Here is a 25101-nt window from a genome sequence, read left to right on the forward strand (position 1 = left end):
AGAAAGCCAGAAAGCACAAAATTAGAGTTGGTGCATGAGAGAAAGAGATTAAATGGAAAAAGAAAAATCGCTGGCAGCTTTGGATTTACCCAGTTTCTCCGGTGGGCAAGGAAAACTTAAATAATCCAAATTAATTTCTAGTTTAAAGGCAAAGCTCAGAGAGCAATCAAACAGGTGACCACAGTTGGCACCAAATTTCACTGGGAGATAAACTACAAATGCTAAAAATCAGCCGTGTGTGCCGAGAGACAGACTGGAAAGAGCTGACCCCAGGTGCAAGGTGGAGGCTAGAATGTTCTAGTCATTCATTCAGTACTTTGTGCTCAGTGCTGAGCTTCCAGTGAGTGTCTGAAACACGGTCACTGTCTTAGAGTGGCTAACGGTCTAAGGTGAGAGATGCCCAAAGAAACCATTGCAGGGCCATAGGATAAGTAATGCCGTGGCAATATGTAAAGGGGGTGAGGAAGGAAGAGGGAAAGCAAAGGGGGGGGGATAAGGAAGGACCTCCTGCAGGATCAGACACCTCATTGGAGCCCTGAAGAACAACAGGGATTATCATGCTGATAAGGAGGTGGGGAAGGGACCTGCAGGCAGGTAGAATAGCAGGTGTGGTGACCTGGACGCAAGAGGGAGCCCGGGCTCCCCAGGCAGTCCTGCCAGGCTGCCGCATGGGGTGCCCTTGGAGACGTGCCAGAGGTGAGGTCATGGCCAGATCTGATTTAGGCTTTTGGAAGATTGCTCAAGCAGCATGGTGGGGTTAGATTTGGGGTGAGAAGGGAGGAAGAGGTCATCTGAACAGTGACAGCAGTCATCTCGGGAAAGGGACGGTGGCCTGAACTGAAGCTCTGGGCATGAGGATTTGGGAAATAGCAAGGTGTGGAATTTGTAGTCTTGGTGATTGGGTGACTATTTCAATGCGTCTTGCCAGGAGTCCCACTTGTTGACTAGGTGTGGTGCCATCCCTGGGGATGGGAAGGAGAGGGAACCAAGAGGGCTTCGGATGCACACAGGGGACAAGTCAGGACCTGCAGGGGGCTAGGGGCACCTGTAGGACGTCCAGATATCAGGCAGTGGAGCCTCACCGCTTTCCCTCTTGCTGTTAACTCCCACTTCCTGCAGTGGGTACCCTCTGGGTGCTGCCTAAGACTTCCATCTGGGGCTCTCCCTACCCCTGTTCTGCAGTAGTTCCCCAGCTAGTGGGTGTGGAGGGTGGCTGCTGGTGGCATTTGAGGATATCCAATTTCATGGTGCGAGGGATCTCCATCCTACTGGCTTGGCCTTTGAGAGCTGATTTTTTTTTATTTATAATAATATGTTTTTATTATATTATGTTAGTTACCATACAGTACATCCCTAGTTTTTGATGTAAAGTTCCATGAGAGCTGATTTTGAGTGTTAATCTTTGGGGAATGAATGGGACAACGGCTTTCAAACTATGTTCCTTCAAGCCCTGGGTTTCTGGCCTCAGACTGCTAAATGGAGGACAGAGTGGAGGGGAAAGGAACAGGGAAGGGGAGAGAGGCTGGGTGGAGATCCAGGGTGGGATCTGGCTCCCTTGAGCACCCCCACAAAGAAAGGCTCTTCTGAGAAGTTGTTTTGAAGGAAAAGACATTTGTGGGTACATGGCCGGCCTGGGTCCAGAGATCTTCGATCTATTCTGGTGAGGAGGCTTGAATGAAATTTCGTTGGGTCAGGGGAGGGAGGGAGGGACAAACTGGGGAGAGTCCACGGAGAACTGAGGTGAGGAGCTTAGTGCAGTGCTCTGCCAGCAGCCGGAGCAGGTCTGCTTTCTGCCAAGTGCTCCAAGGGGTGGAAGAGGAATTCATGATGAGGCCCTGCGGGGCGAGGGCCAGGAAAACAGAAAACTCCGTGGCTGCCGAGGTGGCAACCACAAGTCGGCCTGCAGGAACCAGAGCACAGACAGGTTTTATTTGGCTCCCAGAGTAGTTTTATAATTTCTGAATTAGTTGCCAGCACTCAAAAACCAGGAGACTTTATATAAAATTTTGATCTCGGACTTCTCTTAAAAAATAAGACAAAGGGCGCCTGGGTGGCGCAGTCGTTAAGCGTCTGCCTTCAGCTCAGGGCGTGATCCTGGCGTTCTGGGATCGAGCCTCACATCAGGCTCCTCCGCTAGGAGCCTGTTTCTTCCTCTCCCACTCCCCCTGCTTGTATTCCCTCTCTCGCTGGCTGTCTCTTTCTGTCAAATAAATAAATAAAATCTTAAAAAAAAAAAAAAGACAAGACCCAAGCACAGGGTCAGGCTTTCTGGTCCCCACCCTCCTCTTGTCACACAGCCCCCTTCTGTCCTCGGTGGGACCCACCCTGGGGCCGTGAGCATTTAAACTTGCACCTTCTGAGTCACGGTCACCTCCCATAAGTTAGCAGGCCAGGGCCTAGGGGCTCACTCCTTTAGTAACCCTGAATCCTTCTGTAGCACAAAAGGACTGTTGTCTCCCTCCCTCTCTTCACAAAACTTTTGTGTAAACTGAGTCCCTACTATGGGAACTGTCTCCCTTCTACCATCCTGCTGGTTACCAGAGGCATGAATATAGTTGGTCTTGGAAAGCGATGACAAACGGTAAGAGAGAGAAGTATTTAGAGTCAAGGCAAGTGGGTTCTGCCTGAGTCTGGAAGGAGAGGACAGGTCTGAGGTCTGACGGATGACAAGGAGTTAACCACATGCAGATGGGAAGAACGGGTGTTGCAGGTAGAGGGGAAGCAAGATGGGGGGATACTAGGGATGGCGGATGTGGGCAGCAGAGTAGGGGGGCAACAGTGTTAGTTCCAGACAGAGAGGCTGCCTTGGATTAGAGTGATGGGAGGGGATGAATTTGAGAGAATTTCGGGAAGTAAATAGAAAGCACCAAGGGATGATGGGTGATAAGGAGTGAGGACAGGGCTGTGAAATGCGCTGTCCTTGGTTTCTGGCAGATGTGACGAGACAGAGAGTGGTGGCATTCGCTGAGATATGGAGCCATAGGGAAGCACGTGCAAGGAAGGAGGACGGGTTCATCCCCTTGGAGTTTGAGGTGACTTCCAGACATCTCAGAGGAGATGACAAAGAGACCGTTGGATACACAGGTCCAGAGCTCTGAGATGTTTGGACTTTGAGAAGGGCTGTTTGATGGGGCACTTGGGTGGCTCAGTCGGTTAAGCGTCTGACTCTTGATCTCAGCTTGCATCATGATCTCAGGGTTGTGAGATTGAGCCCTGCTTTGGGCTCTGCGCTGGGTGTGGAGCCTGGTTAAGATTCTCTCTCTCCGGGGCGCCTGGGTGGCACAGCGGTTAAGCGTCTGCCTTCAGCTCAGGGCGTGATCCTGGTGTTATGGGATCGAGCCCCACATCAGGCTCCTCTGCTATGAGCCTGCTTCTTCCTCTCCCACTCCCCCTGCTTGTGTTCCCTCTCTCGCTGGCTGTCTCTCTCTCTGTCGAATAAATAAATAAAACCTTTAAAAAAAAAAAAAGATTCTCTCTCTCCCTCTTCTACTGCCCCTCCCCCCACTCTCTCTTTCTCTCTCTCTCAGACTAAAAATAATAATAAAAAAATAAAAAGGGCTGTTTGCTACTAATCCACTGGTCTGATGGTAGGCTGCATACTGGGCACTTTGCATTCTCCCATCTGGACAGTTGCATCATTTAGTCATTCAGTGAACCTTCATTAGACACCACTCCACTAGGCACGGGCAATGTAGCAATGACCAAACAGATGCTATTCCTCCCCTCAAGGAACCAAGCCGTGAGTTTGCAGGAAGTGTGGATGTGATTGGATTCCCTTCGAACTGTCTACCTCCTCATGATATTGGGGTTATTAAAGGTCGGTTGGGCGTGCTCTCTATTCCCCCTATCTTGGATTGTGGTTAACTGTTTAGAACAGATTTACTTGTGTTTTCACACTTCATAGCTACCTTTAGATAAGAGTTTCAAAACTGGCTGCCGTTACTACTTTGATAATGGTCTATTTGGCATATTTGTCTCTAGACATTGAGTCTGAAGCTCTGCATTTTGGAAGATAGGAAACCAGACCTCAGATGCCTTCCTCAAGTATTAGGGCTGATCTCCTGGGCTCTGAATGAAGTATTTCGAATACTGTGAGACTTAACCTTTTCCAATATGCATAGCCAGAAGAAAATAAATTAATCATGAACATCGATTTGCTCATCGCATTTGCTGATTTGTCTCCTTTTCTGAACTTTAAATATCTTGAGGCAAGGACTGTATTATTCAGTCTTGTTATCTCTGGTTTCTAGTACAGTCCATGGCACGTAATAGGCAATTAATGAGTACATACGCTGAATGAATAAACCAATGGGAAGCATCTTTTGATGATAGTCTTGTTCTTTTAGTTAATTCTTATTTTATTTAAACTTGTATGTTTTTACCTCATTTCCTCAAGTGCAATTCAAGTTGTGTGGTTAAGAGCTGTGGTTGCTCAGCGTTGCTGGACTCACAGCAGGTGCCCACCACTTCTTTGTGGGTTGATTGCTTAGAATGAGAAAGAGTTTGCCCCTCTGATCACTGTCCTTCACCTGTAATGCTCTCATCGGCGAGTTTCCTCAATTTCCCCTGGTTTGTGAAAGCAAAATCCAACAGGTGTCTGAGCCTTGCCTTTTGAATACTTACCACATCGGGGGCACTATGTTCAAGTTGTGGATGGCGGGACGGAAGTGGACAAACTTAAGAGGGACGCCTTAGCTTTCACTAACTAAGCACTTTCTCTCTGTCTCTTCCTGATGTCTTAGGAGTCAGGGACTACTCTTATTTTACAACAGAAGAGAACCGAAGCTTGAGGAGGTTGGGCAACTTGCCCAAAGCTAGGATTTGAATCCAGATGGTTCTGTCTCTGAAACCCGAGCTCTGAGTCAAAGATCGTACAATTTCTGTAAATGTTGGAATCATCTGGAAGCCTGGGTATATTCCTGGACTCCACTGCAGACTGCATTATTGTTTAGAGGGTGGGCTGGGGCCCAAGAATGCATGTTTTAACAAACAGGCACCCAAGAGGATTCTGGTAGTGGTGGCACTGTGGGCACTGTGCCATCATTGACATGGGACATAGTCACTCAGAGGCTTACACTGTGGCTCTGACATACCCATCACCGCCCTTTGGAGAACAAGGGATATGGCACTTTCCTGCTGTGTGTTTCCAGAAACCCGTAAGCCTGGAACAAAGCTGTACTGAGGGTATGTCCAATAGAGGCTTTGACATGAGTTCCTCCTATGAACTGTGAGGCAGTTAAGCACCAGTGAGCAAGAGCTGCAGACACTCTGCATCCACCCAATAAATGAGATTATCTTTCTGTCTCAAAGGCACCACCTTGGAAGTAAAACCAATGAGACCCAAAGAGGGGCAGGGAAAGAGAGCACACATCCACGCCCCTGGCAGCGTGGTGTGGAAGCTCGAATTCATGAAGGATCATTCCGGGTGCTGGTGGTGGAGCAAAGCCCTTCTTGGAGCTCAGGGAAGAGGGAAGGAAGGGAGGCAACTAGACCTAGTAGAGATCCAGGATCCTGCCCAGAGGGAGGGTACCCAGAGGGAAGGATTCCTCCTGGAGGGGGAAAGGCTCGGACACCAGTGCTCCTCACAGCTGGGTCATATCCTGGCCCCTCCACCTGCTGGCCGCATCGCCTTAGGCCAGCTGCTTATCTTCTTTGGCCTCGGTTTCCTGATCTGTAAGACGAGAATATTAATATCTATGCAGCGTTATGTCGTACAGCTTAGATGTACCAAGGACACCTTGCCTGGCACACTGACCTTCCACAGAATGCGCTCATTAGCATGGGTCTGAGGTTTTCAAGGGCATGGCAGGGAAAGAAGTTGGTATTCAGCTTTCCCCAATCCTGCACCAAAAATCCTCCAGGGGAAGCCCTGGCAAGAATCCTGGCTCCAGCGTGGACTCCATCAAGTAGTCATAAATATTTATGGACAGTCAGGCAACCTCCTCAAATGTCCTCCCGACCCTTTGGTCCTGCTCCTTTCTTTTGATAGTTGGCACCTCTGGTCTTCTGCAGAGAGGGGCTCCGCATTTAGAAGGACATAGTGGACAGATCTAGGAGCTGGGAACGTGGAAGAACTTGGATGTGAGGTGCAGGACTGAAAATGCTTTAGAGCCTGAAATTGAGTAGCTATTGAGATTTGCTTCGGAGCCTTTGATTTGCTGTTGGCATATTTATAGGAGACCCTGGACTGTGAAAGGGTGTGCGGGCTGGGCTACCTGCCAAGGAAGCCCTGGCTTGGTTCCTTCTGGAGCTCACTAAATCTTTTGCTGCCCTAGGTGGTAGCCTTGAAGCCAGGGGACATTCAGAGGCCTTGAAAAGCCCTCAGAAAATCATGTCAAAAGCAATAGCAATTCATATTTAGAAAGATACAGTGATAAGTGCGTTATTTTATCCCCGCAGCAGTCCTGTGAGTCAGGTGGTGGTGCTGGGGTGGCGTCCTGTCATGATCCAACCCGGGAACTCGGGGGGCAGGACTGCCGAATGTAGCAGAATCCTGGCTTTTACTCACTGTGGGAACGTGGCAAGTTCTTAGCCTCTCTACACCTGTTTCCTCACCTGAAGACTGGGAATAGACATATCTATCTCCTATGGTTATTTTGAGATTTCTCCAGGTAAAGCAAATAGCCAACATCTGGCATATAGTGCACATGTTCAGTGGATATTAGGTATTATTCTGTCCATTCTATAGATGGAGACACTGAGGCCCCAACGGAGGGAGTGGTGGGCCCCAAGTCACATAGGGAGGGGTGGAGGAGTCGGAACTCAAGCTCACGTAGGTTGGACCACAGTGTTTTCATTTTTAGTCACTAGATATTCTGCTTGAGCTGAAAAATTTTCTTGGGAGGTCTTACCCAGCTTAAGCGATGGGGAGGGGTTTGGGTCCTGATCGGCCTGTATTCTTCAAAGGGCAGAATCTCCAGATGAGAAAGGAAGCGGCGAGGGCCCAGGCTGTGCAAGGAGAGGGGCTGCTGCCGAGGATGAGTGTTTTCAGGGCTGGTGCATTGCCTTGCTTTGGGCTTTCTGGGTAGCCACCCTGAGGGGCCTTGCCGCCAGTGAATTGCTTTTATTTTGACTTGCCCTGTAGCCATAATCTGAGTGCCACAAAGGACTGAATTTGTTGTGCCATTTAGTGGCGTACAGACTATCTGGGCTCAGGCAGAGCAGGCTAGACTGGAAGGAAGCACTTTCCCTGTAGGCCAGCCTGCCTGTCTCTTTCTTTCTTCTTTTTTTTTTTAATTTAATTTTATTATTATATTATGTTAGTCACCATACAGTACATCCTCGGATTCCGATGCAAAGTTCGATGCTTCATTAGTTGCGTATAACACCCAGTGCACCATGCAATACGTGCCCTCCTTACTACCCATCACCAGTCTATCCCATTCCCCCACCCCCCTCCTCTGAAGTCTTCAGTTTGCTTCTCATAGTCCATAGTCTCTCATGTTTCATTCCCCCTTCTGATTACCCCCCTTTTCTTTAACCCTTTCTTCCCCTGCCTGTCTCTTTCATCTCTCTTCTCTGTTTTCCACTCTTGCAGTCTCTCAGCATTCCTGTAAGAGAGCAAGTAGGCAGTGGCCTGGAGGCTTCGATGCTGTATACTTGGAGCAGTGGACTGTATCTAGACCCGGGCTTCTCAAACTCTCTGGGATGAAGGAACAGGGTTTTTCTTTGACAGTTTCTTGCAGAATGATATTTTTATAAAATCTATATTTTTCTTGAGAATACATTTCTGGCAAAATGCAATAAAAAGATATGAAAATGCAAGTCCCCCTTTTACTACTAGAATAAACCTATTAAATTACTCTGTTGGATTTGCTATAAAAGTCTCAAAACGCTTGTTCAATTTCTGTCCTTACCTCGCTGCAGACCCACAGTAAAGAATTTGCAGCCCTACCCTGGTAGGCACTTTGAATGGCTCTAGGTGACCTGGAGTGGGAGCGTGGACTTCTGCTGGGGGCCTCCCGGGCCCCCGTCCACGGGGGCGGGTCTGTCTCGCAGCCAGCGGTGGGCAGCTCTTCCGAGGGCGGTCCTTGTCAAGCTCTGGTGCCCAGCACGCTGCACAGGCTATGTGGGAGAGCCACGTCCCGTCCCTGCTGAATGCCATCCCCGCTGCCCTGGCCGCTCCCGCGCGGTGCTCCTGCAGCACACGTGCACAGGAGGCCCCAGGCTGGGGGCTGATCGACACATCAGAGCGCCCGTAAATAATTGCCTCAGGGTTTAGGCGCTGGGAGCAGGACTCAGAGTCAGCTTCTTATCTTCCTCTCTGATTGGCACACCAGAGGGTTATTTGGGGGAGGGGAGCAGAGGAAAGCCATGGGCCCACTCCACACAAGCCTGCCTGTCATGGACCTGAGAAGCGTGATAGCATATCAGATCTTCTCTCCCCTTAACCTTGTCAGCCCGCCTTCCAGCTCAGGCGGTGCCAACAATGACAAGAGAAAGGGAGGATGATGGGAAATCCCTCTCCTGGCAACAGGGAATCTGTTATGGGATCCCCAAGGGAGGGGAGCTTGCTCTAGAATCATGTCTGCCAACACCTTGAATCCAACATGCCCAAGGATGGGTCCCCACCCACCTGCCTGTCCTGCCCTCCTCCGCAAGCTGCATTGGCTCACGCACGCCATGTTTCCTCATCACGGTATTTACAGCATACAGCCTGATTCCTGAAAAAATCTCACTGGAGGAGAGACAGGGACCCTTGTTGCGATGGGTGGGTGTGTTTGGCTCCAGGGAGGTCTCGCAGGTACCTGGCGCTCTGCCTGCAGCCTCTTTTCTGTTTTCCTGTTTGAGGAGTCTTCCAGCTCTCCGTGTGTGTATAGCCTGACTGGTGACTGACAGGTCCTAACTCAGGCAAACACAGCCCTGACCCAGGCCTGGGGTGCCTCAGGTAGGGCTGCTCAGGGTCTTGCCATTGCCATTTGGCATTCCAAGATGCCATAAGCTCTCAGAAACAAAAGACACAGCTCCTGCCCAGAAGAAGGAGTCTCTCATGAGTCCAGGGGGGGTTACGATAGCATCTGCTGTGCGGTCCGGCCAATGCAAGAAGGGAGGTGGGGACGGCGGGGAGAACGACGGGTTTCTCACAGCAGCCTCCACCCGTCTCTGCTCACAGTGCCTTTTCTCTTTTACTCCTGTGTCCCTAAATGGCATCCCTTGCCACTTTCCCCTTGAAATCAAACAATGGCAAGGATTGGGCAGGTGGGCGTCAAAGGTTTCCAGTAGGGACAGTACAGAAGGGGGCACTTTGACCTTTGAAGTTACTGAAAGCTGGACAAGTTAGGGCTGCAGCTATGACATTCGAGTTAGGGAATGTTCATTCCAATTCATTCCAGGTAGGAGCCCCTGGAATGTAGCAGCCAGCTCGATCTGCAAGCCACGTTTACTCCCAATATAGTAGAATGGAGTAGTAAGAACAGGGCTTTGCAGTCAGGCAGAATTGCGCCTCAAACCTGTCTCTGTGTTAAAATACCTCTTTTCCAGGGGGCTCTCCAGTCTTTCTGGGGTGACCCTGTTTGCTCATCACCAAGGGTCCTGTGGGTTTGGCGAGTCAGCAGGTATTACTGTCATTTTTTTTTTTTTGGTAGATGGGAGGAAAGCCAATTCTCTTACCCTAAACAGTTGTTTGGGTGCACTCAATCAGGGGCTAACCATCTAGAAAAGCCTCCTCAGAAAGCCATCTCAAAGTGTGCAAATACCCAGGAGAGAGCTGGAGAGTAATTGTAAGTAGCTAGAAAGCCACTGTGGCTCCACGAATACCTTCTAAATGAGATTGCAGACGAGGGTAGCCATGCAGCATAGATGCCAAGTAAGGGTGATGGCGCCCGTGGCGATGTGCAGGATTCTCCACCTATCCATGGCTTCCAGCCTGAAAAGCAAACCCCAGGATGCCACTTCCGTATGCCATCCATAGCCACTGGCCTCCATTCTTTCTGGTCTTGGAAAACCATCTTTTACTTAGGGGATCGGGGAGGTAGATTTGGGGAGAGGAGTGAAGGCCAGCTGACTTGATCTCAGGCCTCAAACACACCTTCTATCTCCTTTGCCCATAGGAAAGGATGTGCTCACCACTCCTTTCTTGCCCTTTGTCCTTTCTTCCTCTCCTCTTTGCTTTGGCCTGACCTGGAAGGGACACGACCAGGAAGTAACCAGTCCTGCCCTGGGCCTGTGCACTGGGCCCAAGTTAGCTATGGGGGAATTCTGGGGTCTTTGCTTTGCCCCAGGGGATCCAATGATCAAGGACAATGCATGAAAACTTTACTCAGTGGGAAAACGGTGGCCCCTGGGCAGATTGAATAAAAAACAGCAGCAAAGAAGATGGCAAGGTCCATACAGAGGAGGGGAGAAGGGTGTGCAGACTCAAGGAGAATACCCCCTGCCCTTCTGCTCCCCACCCCTTCCCCTCCTCCCACTTGGTTTCTGTGATGAGGGGACTGGGGGTGGGACCCACAGGCTTAGGTGAGGCCCTGCAGGTCCCACAGGCTGGGGAACCTACCATCCTCTGGGTTAAGAGGTTTCTTAGGCTGTTTCCTCCCCCAAAGGGTGTGGGACACGGACACTTTGTTAGGAGTTTTGTAGGACACCATTCCTTACAGTTTTCTAGAATGTCTGTAAGGGGTAAAGTCAATTATTGTCCATCTTTGCCATAAAAAATAAGTAGCAAGCAGGGTTACATTACTTCTGGTGCTGTCTTTCTACCTCTCTTTTGAGGAAAAGTTGGCAAATATAGGAAAGCCTAAATGAGAAAACAAAGATCTCCTGTCATCCCAATCACTGAGAAATAACTATGGTTAGCATTTTGATGTAAATTATTTCCCTCTTCTCCTTCTCGAAAGATATATTTTTAGCAAAACTAGATATCATACAGTAAATAACCTACTTCCTGCACTTAACAATATCCATAAATATTTCCCAGCATCACTGGCTAGTTTTCTACAACATCTTTTTTATGGGTGCTGTGAATTTCATCATATGGGTATAGTGTAATTTATTTAATAATAGCAAATATTTATAAAGTACTTCCTATGGGCTATGCTTTGCATGCATCACCTAATTTATTCCTTACTAGACATCTATGAGGTAAATCTTATTACTATCCACCTTTTATAAATAAGAAACAAGTTTTTAGGCAATATTTTCCCCAAGGTCGCACAGGAAGTGAGCAGAAGAGCTGGAGCTTGAACCTCACTGCATTCTTTCTGGCTCCTGAGTCCAAGAGCTACTATGCTGTGCGGCCACCTTGGCCAAGCGCCCATTGCTGGCACTTAGGTTGTTTCTAGCTTTTAAATATTACTCACAAAGCTGTGAGGAACATCTTTATAGCTATATGTTTTGTACATGCCATTATTATTTGCAAGGGTAAATTTCTAGAAATGAAGCAGAGAGGTCAAAGCAAATACACATTTTTCTGGAGTTGAAGCATTTGTTTGGGGCAGGAGCAGGCCGTACACAGATGGATCCCATCTGGAGGTGCTGTGCATGAGGCAGCACCTGCTCGACAGCTATGCCGCTCCCAACCTCTCTTCCGAACCGCTGGGAAGACTACCTCAGATTGGATTCCCAGCACACTCTTGAGAGCAACCATTTCCCGGCACCCTTAGAAACACAGAGATTTCACATTTTAAAACTATTGCCACACGGTTAGGGGGAAAAATGCTATGATTTTTATTTATGAGTTTTTAGTTGTTCATAAAGCCAAATAAAAATTTTAAGTTTGTTAACAGGCCATCTGAATTTCGTCTTTGTTGACTTTCTTGTCCATGTCCTTTGGGATGGGTCATGGTTTTAACATCCAGGAACTCATGGCATTTGAGTGTTCTTGCTCCCAATTCCTTCCTGGGATGGATGGATGGATGGATGGATGGATGGATGGATGGATGGTTGGATGGATGGATGGGTGGATGGGTGGATGGATGGATGGATGGGTGGATGGGTGGATGGGTGGATGGATGGGTGGATGGGTGGATGGGTGGATGGGTAGTTGGATGGATGGGTGGATGGATAGGTGGATAGGTGGTTGGATGGATGAATGGATGAATAAGCTGCATTTCTTGGAATTTCTCCCTGAGATTTCCTTAATACAGAAACTGATAGTAACTTTCCCCTCTGCCTTATTGACCTGGCAAGTCTTCCATTAACTGAATCCCATTTTTATTTACTCTGGAATGTCATCCTTGCTTGGGTTGGTCTGTACTACAGCTCTGGCTTAGAAATTATTCTTAGAGGGGCGCCTGGGTGGTACAGCGGTTAAGCATCTGCCTTCGGCTCAGGGCGTGATCCTGGCGTTATGGGATCGAGCCCCACATCAGGGTCCTCCGCTGTGAGCCTGCTTCTTCCTCTCCCACTCCCCCTGCTTGTGTTCCCTCTCTCGCTGGCTGTCTCTGTCAAATAAATAAATAAAATCTTTAAAAAAAAAAAGAAATTATTCTTAGAAAGTATACACAGGAGCTATCTTTCTGCTCCTGAGCTCCTAGGAATAACAGTACTAGCTACCATTTATTAAGCAGCTGCCACAATCATGCATGGTATATGTCCTTGTCTTCATTTTACAGATGAGTAGAGGGCTCAGGGAGGTTAGGTTACTTGTACCAGCTCACACAGCTAGTAAGTGGCAGGAGAAGAATGCCCTCAGTCTCATGTTGTTCATCAACGGGTTTAGGCATTCTGTTGTTTTCTGTCTTCATCATTGACAATCTTTATTAATTTCATGACTATCAAAAATTTAGACAGTTGAAACTTAGGAAATTGTTATGGCAGATTTTACATCGAAGTACTGGAATAATGATTTCTCAAATGTCTTCCAGTTGCTTGCACCTGTGGTTCAAATGGACATCTCTGAGAACCAAAAGAAGCCCGTACTGGACTCAGAATGCACCCGCAGCCAGTCCTCCGTTGCTGAGCCAGCCAGCCAGGTCTGCACTTACCCCCTCTTACCCGAGCTCAGGCATCTTGGGTGGTACCTTGATGCTCCTTTCCCCTTGTTCCTCAGATGCGTACTGACTGAAGGGTGGAGTCCAGAGCCTCGGTGGCTGGGGCAGATCTTGAGGAGCAGGAGGAAGTAGAAATGGGGGAGCTGTGGATTGGGTGCCACCCACCCACAGAGTCTGCTCGGATGGGCTGTACCTGCTTGCCCACTCCCCAGACAGGCCTCAGACAGAGGGACGGAGCGGCACTCCCCTCAGGGAAACCTTCCCAGCCCTCCCTTGGCGACGGTCACTGCCTTCTGTTGATGGTCTGCGTACCTCTGCTGGGGCTTGCGCACCCTCTCTTGAGTCATGTTCCTGTATTTCTCCCCAGCTGACTGGGGAGCACTCGAGCACGGGAATGGGTTTCTTAATCTTTGAACACAAAGTGGATACTCAAGAAATGTTTGAATGCGTGCTAATGAGGGCGCCTGAGTGCCCTGGGACTAGGAAGGCTTCTAGTGTACATGTATTGCTTGGGCTGGGCAGACTGTTCAGAATGACTCCACGAGGCTCCTGGTGAACTCCCAGGTCCCAGGGTGGGGCTGGCTGCTCTGGCTTTTCTTTCCAACAGGAAGGCAATAAAATCTGTCCTCTGGACAGAACTTGGCCCGCCTACCCTTGCCATGACCATTGTCCCCCTCCCTCTCCCCCCTCCCTGGCCCAGAGCCTCCACTTCCCCTGCTGCGGTGGTTTGGGAAGTAAGGACATATAGTAAGCACTCACCTCTGTGTCGGTTCTTCCCAAGAGGCTGCAGGCTGCTCCCCCAACACCCACAAAAGGTTGGGCTTGCAGAAGCCTGGGCAGGCCCCCCCCGGGTAGCTGTTGGCATGCTGTGTGTGTGCCCGAGCGGGGGAGAGAGCGTGGAGCTGTTGGACGCTCTGCTCTTACAGGAAGGCTCATGGCTAAGTGAGGGGGGCAGAATGTAAGCAGCACCCCTTTCTCTTCAGTCTTGAGCAGTCACTTTCTTTCCTCTCTTACTGGGACATCCACTGTATCTGAGAAGTGGGACTGGCAGGGCTGGTTGGTGGCAGGTCAGGCATGACTCTCCAAAGAAGAGCAAGCAGGAGTGGAGAGAAGAGATGGGCCTTTAGAATTATTATAATGAAGGAAATTAGGGGTCCCCAGAAGGATTGCTTAGGGCAGGAACATAGTTAATTCGAAGGAACCTGAACAACTCGACAGCTCTTTAGCAAGGATTGGGGCCAAGGGGGTGGAGATTTCACAGCAAGGAGGAGTCAGAACTGCTCTAAAGTGAATCCGGGGGAGGGTTAGGACAAGTCCTGCAGACCTCTGGACCACTCTGGGTCCTTGTGGTGTCAAAGTTACGTGGCGGCACCTCTGGTGACCTTTGTAACTATGTGGGGACAGTTTTTTATTTCCACGTAACTTAGAGTGTGCATCTTTCTTCTAACGAGTGAAGGCCAGGCTTACTAGCCCTCCTGTAGTATGTAGTGCAATCCTAAACAGTTCAAGTTTTCCCCATTCCTGCATGCCATAGTCCCATTGAGAACACTGGATCATATCGCAGGATGCTTTCGGGTCTGATAATCTGATCATCTGATTTTGTGCTGGCTGTGACAGTCAGTTTGTCTTCTTCAAAGATGAAATGAGGGGGAAAAAATTGATCATCTTAATAGATGTAGGAAAAGGATTTGATAAAACTCAACACTCCTTTGTGATTAAAACATGATCTCTTAGCAAATTAAGAGTAGTCTCTTAATCTAATAATCATATCTACTACTTATAGCAAATACCATAATTAATTACAAAAGATTAGAAACACTCTCATTTAAAGAAAGAAGAAGGCAAGAATGTCCACTAACCATCGTGAGTGTGAACATTGCGCTTAAGGTTGTAACAAATGCAATTAAACACAAAAATAAAATGAGAGGATAAGAACTGGAAAGTTAAAGATGTAATTGTTATTTACACATTATTTGGTTATTTCTACAAAAAACCCAAATGATGAATGGGAAGTTATCAATAGTTTTTTTAAGTCAGGTTTGCTGGGTAAAAGATCAGCACATCCAGGCTTATTGCATTTTCCACATCAGTATCGACCAAATTAGAAAGTTAAATTTGAAAAAGATACAATTTACAATGGCAAAGAAACCTAGAAAGTACATGTGAATAATTATAATAAAAAAAGTATTATAAAAATTTAAGTAATGTGGGAAGAATGAATAAGCTGAGATAGAACGTGTTTGTGGATGGGAAGTCTTTATTATAAAGACATCAATTCTCCCCAAATTAGGCTGTAAATTCAATGCACATATAATAAAAATTTCAACATGATTTATCTTCTTACTTGGCAAGTTGATTCTAAAATTCATATGAATAAATGTACAAAAACAAAGTAATTCTGAAAGAGAAGAAGGGATTTGTCTCACTAAACAAGATACATTAGAAAGACATAATTAAGTCAGTGTAGTATTGATATAGGCATAGACGAATATATCAATAGAACATAGTAGAGCAAACACAGATCCAACCATATATAGGTCCTTGATATTTGATAAAAGAAGTGTTACAGAATGATAAGGAAAGAAAGGCATCTGGTTCTTTTGGGGTAGCTGAACTCAAATTTCTGAGTATTCCAGACCATACAGTTATGGGCTCTAAGTAGCAACTTTGGTGTTTCATCAGAAGAGTTCTGTGGTATACTGAAGTATTTCTCCAAGTAAGGACATCCTTGGCAATATTGTTCCAGCCTACTTCTCTGGTCGTGCCAGAATTTTAATAGGCCATCTAATATCATTCAGTTAAGCCACTTTTTGTTTACACAAACCATAGTGAATTCTGTTGTCTGCAACCAAGGAAAATTTGAAATAGATATAGAGTTCCATGTCTAGGTATATATCCCAAGGAAAAATTCTGCAAGATGTGTACAAGCAGTCATACACAAGAGTGTCCATAGAAAATCTGATCATAATGCTAAAAGATGGGAAACAAATATGTCCAGTAGGGATGGATGAAGGGATAAATAAATTGTGGTATGGTCATATGATGAAATATTATTTATCAAGTAAAATGAATTAACTAGGGGCACCTGGGCAGTGCAGTCGTTAAGTGTCTGCCTTTGACTCAGGGCGTGATCCCAGTGTTACGGGATCGAGCCCCACATCAGGCTCCTCCGCTGGAAGCCTGCTTCTTCCTCTCCCACTCCCCCTACTTGTGTTCCCTATCTGGCTGGCTGTCTCTCTGTCAAATAAATAAAATCTTTAAAAAAAAATGAATTAACTAGATCTGTGTGTGTCAACATGAATAGGTATCAGATGCATAATGTTGAGTGGAAAATATAAGTTGCAGAACGCTGTGTTCAATGATACCATTTAAATGATACCATTTACAGGGAAACTTATACATATTATGTGTGTATATATATTTACTTATATTTATATTTAAAATCTAAAAACAGGACTGGAAAAATATACACTAAATTGATGATAGTGATTGCACCTGGGGGGGCGGGGAATAAGAAATGAATTGTGAATGATAAGAGAAGCAGCTTCCATTTTTCCCCCCACAATTGTTACATTTATTTTCTTTTGGAAAACATAGCATAAATTACCTGTGGCTGTTGAGTGGGTAACTATTATTCTTTACTATTCTATACTACTCTATATTTTATAAACCAAAGAAAGAAGAGAAAGAGGAGAAGTAAGGAAAGAAGGAAAGAAGGAAGGAAGGAAGGAAGGCAGGCAAGATGGCAAGAAAGAAAAAAGAGAGGGAGGGAAGAAATACTAGTACTCATGGTTCCTATTGTCTTTTACATATGAATAATCACAGGGAACATTTCTCCTTGAAATCAGTGACATAACACACACACACACACACACACACACACACACACAGAGTTTTTAAAAACTGCTTAATTATTTAACAAATTATTATCTATCAGAATGGCTAAAATTAACAACTCAGGAAACAACAGATGTTGGTGAGGACGTGGAGAAAGGGAACCCTCTTACACTGTTGGTGGGAATGCAAACTGGTGTAGCCAGTGGAGGTTCCTCAAAAAGTTAAAAATAGAACTACCCTACGAGTTAGCAATTGCACTACTAGGTATTTACCCAAAGGATACAAAAATACTGATTTGAAGGGACACATGTAGCCCAATATTTATAGCAGTGTTATCAACAATAGCCAAACTGTGGAGAGAGCCCAAATGTCCATTGACTGACAAATGGATAAAGAAGGTGTAGTATTATATACACAATGGAATATTACTCAGCCATAAAAAATAACGAAATCTTGCCATTTGCGAAGATGTGGATGGAGCTAGAGTGTATTATGCTAAGTGAAATAAGTCAGTCAGAGAAAGACAAATACCTTATGACCTCACTCATATGTGGAATTTAAGGAACAAAACAGGTGAACGTATGGGAGGGGGGAAAAAGAGAAAGATTGGGAAATAAACCATAAGAGACTCTTAACAATAGAGGACAAACTGAATGTTGCGAGAGGGGAGGTGGGGGATGGACTAGATGGGTGATAGGTATTAAGGAGGGCACTTGTGGTGAGCACTGGGTGTGGTATGTAAGTGATGAAAACACTAAATTCTACAACTGAAACTAATATTACACTGCGTGGTAACTAAGTGGAATTTAAATAAAAACTAAAAACTACAAAATAAATAAAAAATTATCATCATGAGGTAGTGAGAACTATGTTTTACCTGTTGGGAAATACAGCTAAATTGGGGCTCAACAGTGATAATTAACTCATCTCAAGTGCTTAATAATCTCCATTCACCTAATCTTTTGAATGCCTTTTCTTAAAAAAATCTTATTTCATATACTATTTCATTCTGAAAACCATCTCAAATGAACTTGGGAAATAATCAGGGTACAAACCCTTCCTTAAAAAAAAAAAAGAACAACTTTGCTCACCAAGCCTACTATTTCTGAGCTGAACAGCATAATAGAAAGGTGTCATTGGTATAATGTTAAGGTTTGGGTCCTTGCATGCAGTTTTGTGTAACTGCTCTTAAAATGTCTCTGTTGTATACCTTGGAGCCCACCCAGGCACTGGGAGAGTGTGGGGAAGCAGTGAGAGGTGGGCGGGGACTTCTCCTCCACTCTTCGGCACTATGGGCATTTTCTGGGTGACGCTGAATGGGCCTGTTTTGTTTTTAGTGAGATGTTGACAATTACATACTATGGCTTGCCAGGTAGAGCTCAGAACTAGGTGTTGGGTATTAGCAGAAACTGCTCCTGGGCCTGATTCCATTGTCGATTGCTTTGTGATGTTGGTCAACAAATACAATGGAGTCCATGGAAAGAAGATGAATTTTGAGGTCACAATGTACTTGGGTTGGAATCTGGGTAATGCTGTTACTGCCTCACTGACAGTGGGCAAGTGATCTTCTTTGAGCCCTAGTTCCTTACTTTACAACTAGAGATAATATTTCTTACAAAAACAAAGTGAGTGTAAATGAGTTCATTTGTCCTCTGCATGGTAGCTGGTAATGTTGGAGGCCAGGTAAATATTAGTTCTTAGTTTGCTCCTCAGTTTACTGTGTCTACCAGATACCATAGCTGTAAGGATAAGATACAATAAGGATGAGCAAAACATTTTTTGAAGGGAAAGAAGAAAACTACTTTACAAAGCGAAGCTTTGTAGTTTCTATTCCTGAGGTAAAACTTGTTAGCAATTTTTGTTTATCTGTCTTAGGGATGCTACTGCCTTCGTTGACCTTGAATGATTGAGCAGAGCTGTGGCCCAACTATGACGGTGTATCTATCACCCACTTCCAGAATTCTAACTTGCCCACCCATGGTTAGGCCCAGACTCTGGAAGATGTGTACTCCCTTCTGACCTCTCTACCCTGGCTCCATTGCCATGTCTACTGGGTCATGGCCCTCAGACTAACTACAGTTTCCCTTCATTTACATTTTACCTGTTAGGCTGTGCATTCTTTCTGTCTTTACTCTGAAGACCATTCAATGCTGGTGTTACCACCTGGCTAAGGATTTGCCAAATCGGATGTATTTTTTTGTCCAGCAATTAGGGGGAGAGCCAGAATAGGATCCATGCACATTTGGCAGATTCTCAGCAAGATACTAAGCGCGTTTCCACTGGAGGATGTTGAAATTAAGTACATAAGAAATTCCAATGTTCCCTTTTGCCTTGTTACTGATGATTGAGGGGAACCAACATGTTTTTATCTCTGTGGTAGGATTGTCCCCAACGAAAACTATACAGTCACCCCCCAGGAAATGTGATTCCCTCCTATATAGACCATCCTCAGGTCTACCTGGTAGCATCATATTGTGGGGAGTGGTTTGTAAGTTGGTGCTATACCCCCTTTCGCCCAAAAAACCAAATTTTCTCTGACACCCCACCCCCCCATCATCACCACCACCACTACCACCACCACCAACCAGCTCCAATTGGAACTTAAAATCTGATTGGTCTCCTGAGCAGTAGGCTTAATGACATGGTTCCCCTGGGGCTCTCTGCAGGTGATATTTATGTGGAGTCTGAGGGAAACATATTAGGGGGGAAATGGGAAAGATTTGGAGATGGGAAAGGCTTTAGGGTGTCTGTTCTCTGGCCTCTCATTTTTTTGGCTGGGCCTTAGAGGTCCAAGCAAAGCTAAAGGAACTTTGTGTTAGGTTAAGCTAAATTGTGCTGAGGAGAAAGATCTCAGTGATTGAACGCATAAAGGTTTATTTCTCACTAAGTCAGTGTTGGCAGCACGTCTCCAAGGCTGCTCTGCTCTATAAAACGACTTGGGAACACAGGTCACTTGAATCTGCTGTGGCTCTGGAACATGTGGCGTCCCTGGGGAAGGAACAAAGGGCACAGAAAACTCACAGCCCCTCTTTGGTGATTTGACCCAGAAGTTACATGCACATTTCCCCCTAGAGGGTGTTATGCTAAGCGAAATAAGTCAATCAGAGAAAGACAATTATCATATGATTTCATTTACATGTGGAATTTAAGAAACAAAACAGAGGAGCATAGGGGAAGGGAGGGAAAAATAAAACAAGATGAAATCAGAGAGGGAGACAAACCATAAGAGACCCTTAATCATAGGAAACAAACTGAGGGTTGCTGGAGAGGTGGGGGGTGGGGGATGGGGTAACTAGGTGATGGACATTAAGGAGGGCAAGTGATGTAATGAGCACTGGGTGTTACGTAAGACTGATGAATCACTGACCTCTGCCTCTGAAACTAATACTACTCTATATGTTAATTGAATTTAAAGAAAAAAAATGAAAAAAAAAACCCCAAAGGCATAACTGGTCACGTGTTCCAACTTCATTGGAAGAGAAGCTTGGAATCGCAGTCTTGTGAAATGAAAGGGATACGTTCTCTGCAATGAAATATTTCCAGAGCACAGATGTGCCACAGTAGGGCTCCGTGACAAGGGGGGAAAGGTTGAAGAGAGCCTTCTTCTTTTTCTGTCAGAAAATGGCGTCTCTGGGAGGCCTGAAGTTCCGGAATGCAGCCTTGTTTGGTACCTTCAGGGTTTCGAAGCTGCAGCATTGTGGGGAAGCAGCTCTTGGCCAGGAAAGCGACATGTTGCAGAATATACCAGCAGGAACAGCTGTGACAAGGGACCACCACTGAGTGGTTTGGGGTGCAGGAGAGGAGCAACATCAAGAAGGAACGAACCTTGTAGAAAAACATGAGACCCATGTATAGACATATGGAGAGTCCTCCAAATATCTGGTCCTGAATTTGTAGCCCAGGGCTATGAGATAATAAATTTGGTTATCAGTGCTTACACTGTCCCAATGGAATCCACAGGCTGGGGGAGGTGGGGGACACTGGGCTTACACTTCAACTGCCTGTTGGATAAGAACATGCATCAAGTATATGGCTGTATGTTAGCACTGAGGAACCATTTCTCATTTGGACTGAGTCAAAACATTTTAGATTCGTACTCTATTATGAGCTTCTAAATACAGTAACTCAGGGGTCCTCAAAGTATGACCTTGGGACCAAAAGCATCAGCGTCACCTGGAAATGTGACAGAAATGCAACTTTCTGGCCTCCATTCCAGGCCTAGTAAGTCAAAGGTACTGGGAGGAAGGCCTAGCAGGGGGTTTAATAAGCCCCCTGACCCCAGTGTGATTCTGTAGCAAGGTCAAGTTTGAGAGTCACTCATCAACTCATTGAATCTTGGCAACATTCCCCAAGAGTGTTCTTTTTCCTTTATTATGGCATAGGAAACTGAGACTCCAAGAAATTGCAAAGCATTACAGTTTGAGTCAAGACTTAAACTCAATCTGAAAGTCCTGTACTCAAATCTGGGGTTACAATTTTTTTCCTGGTGGAAATTTAAATCCCAGTATTTTAAGTCCTACGTCTGGGCTGAAAGGGCTGTAGAAAAATATCTTCTAAATTTCTCATTTTACAGATGAAGAAAACGAAGCCCAGAGAGGTTAGAACGGATACTTAATGGCAGAGCCAGTAACTGGAACAGCTTCCTGAAGCCTGGGGCAATGAACTTTCCACTAGGGCATGAAGAAACCATAATTTAAATTTGTCTGAGGCCATGTTTCTGCTTAACTGATCTGATTAAAGTCTGAATTGGGACAGGCCACCTGCGTTTTCTGCATGTCTTCCCCCACCCTCCTCCCCTACTCTGGCTTGGGAGGGGTCTGTGAAGTGGCTGTGGCTCTAGGTGGAGGGATCCCTATGGTCTGGTGATAAAAAACCCCAAAAACGAGTTTCCAGTGTTGCACAGAGCCCACAATGGATCAGTCCCTGAGTAACAAGGGACAAACTAGGGCCCTGGGAGCACTTGGACTCTTCTTTCCTGACTTGCAAGGTCTCCTTGGGTTCATGGATTCCAGTTTCTAAGCCTCAAGAGGGTCTAAATCCTAGCTCTCCTCCTCTTTTTGGGTTTTGGGGGTATTACTTTGCCCTCTATACGATAAATATTTAGTGAGAACTTGAGCCTAATAAGGTTCAAGTCTGGAAGACCAAGATTTGATGAGACTTGGTGGCCACGTGAGTCTGTCCCATCCTCTGTGCCTCCGCACCCTTCACTGGAGAGAGGAAGAAGGCATCGCCTACTTCACATATGGGTGCTGGGAGAATTAAATGGCATAAACCTGCGGGAGTCCTCGGAACAGGACTGAGAAGGGCCAAGTTACCACCTTCCTCTTGGTTGGAATGTTTTACTGAAGTGAAACGTATAAAGAAGAGTGCATAAATCATAAATGTACAACTCAATGAATTTTCACAAACTGAGGACTTAGTTTAAGAAACAGAATGTGAGCAGCCGCCCAGAAGCCGCCATGTGTCCCCTTCCAGACACTTGTCATCACCCATCCCAAGATAACCATTGTCTTGACTTCAGCGCTATAAATGGGTTTGTTTTAAATGTTACATAAATGGATTAATACAAAACTTTTCTGTTTGGCTTTTGTTCATTCAACATTATGTTTATAAGGTCCATAAATTTTCTCTTTACATTTTAGTGCTGAATTATGGTCCACCTTAAGAGTTTGTGGCGCCTTGTACCACCCATGCTCTGCTCCGTTCTATGCCCACTAAATGTTCATCTGTACCCTGAGGGCTGGACAGCTGCTGGCATGTGGTACTTTATCCTCTGCCAATGCCTTTAATGAAGTCAGAACTGTGGGTCTTCAGAAGACTGTAGCCAGAGTGCTTAGGTGACTGGACACTTGCTGAGCCAATGTCGTCAGCAATGAGATATCCTACACAGGGATGCCAGCCCCAGAGGGACAACACCTCTGCCCTGCCGTTCTGGGCTACTGTTCACGTCCCAGGGAAACCAGCCCACAGAGGCTGCTTCAAAGCTCTGCCTGTCAGCATGGCTGAGACACCTCCTCTCCCCAAGCCATAGGATAAATAATACATGAAATCACTGTATTTGAATAGGACAGCTCTTGGGACCTCGGGATAGTTTCTTGAGGAGTTAAAGGAGAGTTCTCTTCTTCACACCTCATGGAGGTGAAGAGGGGACAGAATATATCTTTGCTTAGTGCTTTGGTGTCTACAGAAGATGAAAATGAGATCTCAAAATTCTGGGGCTACTTTTTTGCTTCTTGTCTGGGGAGATATCCCTTTGTACCCAGGACACTCCAGTCACCCCTCAAACTGTAAACAAAGGAGGGCTCTGTGGGGACCTATTAAATTTCTATGTGTTTTGTATCCTGCAGCCTACCCTGCACCCACCACCTCCCAGACAAAGAAGAAATGGACCAGAGCTTCTAAAGTTTTGGAAAACAATGGCTCAGCCCTATTGCCTTAGGGATCCCTCATTGCTGGTTTCCTAGTTGTTGAGGCTTGGTTTCTAAAGTTATGATGGTGGTTTTTTTTTGTTTTTTTGGAAATAAGATCATGGACACCACGATTTTAGAGTTTGAATGTCCTTCAAGTAGCCCAGATCCTTATTTGTTGTAAATGCTGCTTTTGTTACAGCTTGAAAAATTAGTTACCTGTTTTTTAACTTTTTCTCTGAACAGGAGCTATCACCTTTGACCCCACCCCCTTCCAAGACAGCCTGTTCTGCTGGACAACCCGGTTGTCAGGAAAGACCCTTGTTGAGGCAGAAGTTTCCTCTACTAATTTCCACCCCTTAGCCTTGGTTCCTTCCTCTAGAGTCATCCAGATCTATTCCAATCCATATAGTGGATCTTTAACTATTTGAGAAATAACTATACCGTAACCCCATTAGGTTACTTATTGAATTCCTACTTTTTGACAGGCATTGAATCCTCTCTTCTCAAAGTAAAAATTCCAAGTTTTTAAAATATTTATTCCATGAAGTATTTTTCAAACTCCACATTTAAATGCTTTCTGGTTTGTCAGTGTCATTCTTGTAATGTAATGCTGCATGTTAAAATGCATTATTCAGCCAAAAAAATTAGAGGATGTAATAGTAAGTAACACTGAATCACTGGATTTCAGTGGAAACCCAGAAACAGTCCCAAATATATGTATAAGACTTTAGTGTGGGATATAAGATTTTTGTCTCGCATAATTTATCATAGTAAATCCCAGATGGATTAAAGATTTCAATGTAAAGTAAATGTCCTAAGAGAAAATATTGATATGATTATATACTCTAAGGGTGCAGCGTGACTTTTTAAGTATAATTCAGAAGGCAGAAACCATGGAGAAAATGACTAATAAATTTGATGATATAAACGTACTGTGTACGTGAAAATGTCATCAACAAATAAAGAGGCAAATAATAAACTGAAAAACATTTTTGTAACATTCATGTCAAACAAAGGATGCAGATACTATAAAAAGATCTGTTAAAGTTAATTTTTTAAATAAAAGATGAATCATCTTAATAGAAAAAGCAAAGGAAATAAACAAGCAATTCAAGAAGACATTTAATATGGTAAATATATGAAAAATGTTCAGCTTTATGAGTAAAGGAAGATATTCTCATTAAACCTAAGTATTGTTATTCATCAATAAAACCTTTTTAAAGATGGAAAAAAAACACTAACTGTGGTCAGTGTTAGCAGGCCGTGGGGGGAAGTATACTGATATTTGGCTGCTTTAGGGTGAATTGGTATAATCCTTCTGGAGGACTACTGGATGATATTGACAAAAGGAGTCAAAAATTTTTAAAAAAATAATGTGCACACCATTTGATTCAGCAATTCCACTTCTGGGTAACTATCTTATGTAAATAATCAGCATTATGACTAAATTATATATATATATACACACACACACATATATATATTTTATATATATGTATATATGCATGTATTATATATTTATGTATATATACATTCATTAAAACATTATTTATAATTGTACTTATACATATATATAAGTATACTTATAATCTAAACTTTTATTCTATTTATATATTTAAAGATTTTATTTATTTATTTGAGAGAGAGAGTGAGCACAAGCAGGGGGAGGGGCAGAGGGAGGAGAAGACTCCTCACTGAGGGGGAAGCCTGAGGCAGGGCTCGATCCCAGGACGCTGGAATCATGACCTGAGCCAAAGGCAGATGCTTAACCAACGGGGCCACCCAGGCGCCCCTAAACTTTTAAATCATACACGCCATCTGTAAAAAAGAATTAAGTAACATTGAGCAGACACTCCAACAGATTTATACATCTTTTATAAATTGCCTACTTATAGTAACATAACAATATATTAAATGCAGTATGAAAC

At 45.1% G+C, this 25101-nt stretch overlaps 1 pseudogene; it reads right to left on the reverse strand.

Moving 5' to 3' along the window:
- The window catches only part of LOC100467455, a 57809-nt pseudogene that overhangs the window by 19095 nt on the left and 13613 nt on the right, over positions 1-25101 (reverse strand).

The sequence above is a fragment of the Ailuropoda melanoleuca genome, chromosome 1 (assembly GCF_002007445.2).
Source record: "Ailuropoda melanoleuca isolate Jingjing chromosome 1, ASM200744v2, whole genome shotgun sequence".
Lineage (NCBI taxonomy): Eukaryota > Metazoa > Chordata > Mammalia > Carnivora > Ursidae > Ailuropoda > Ailuropoda melanoleuca.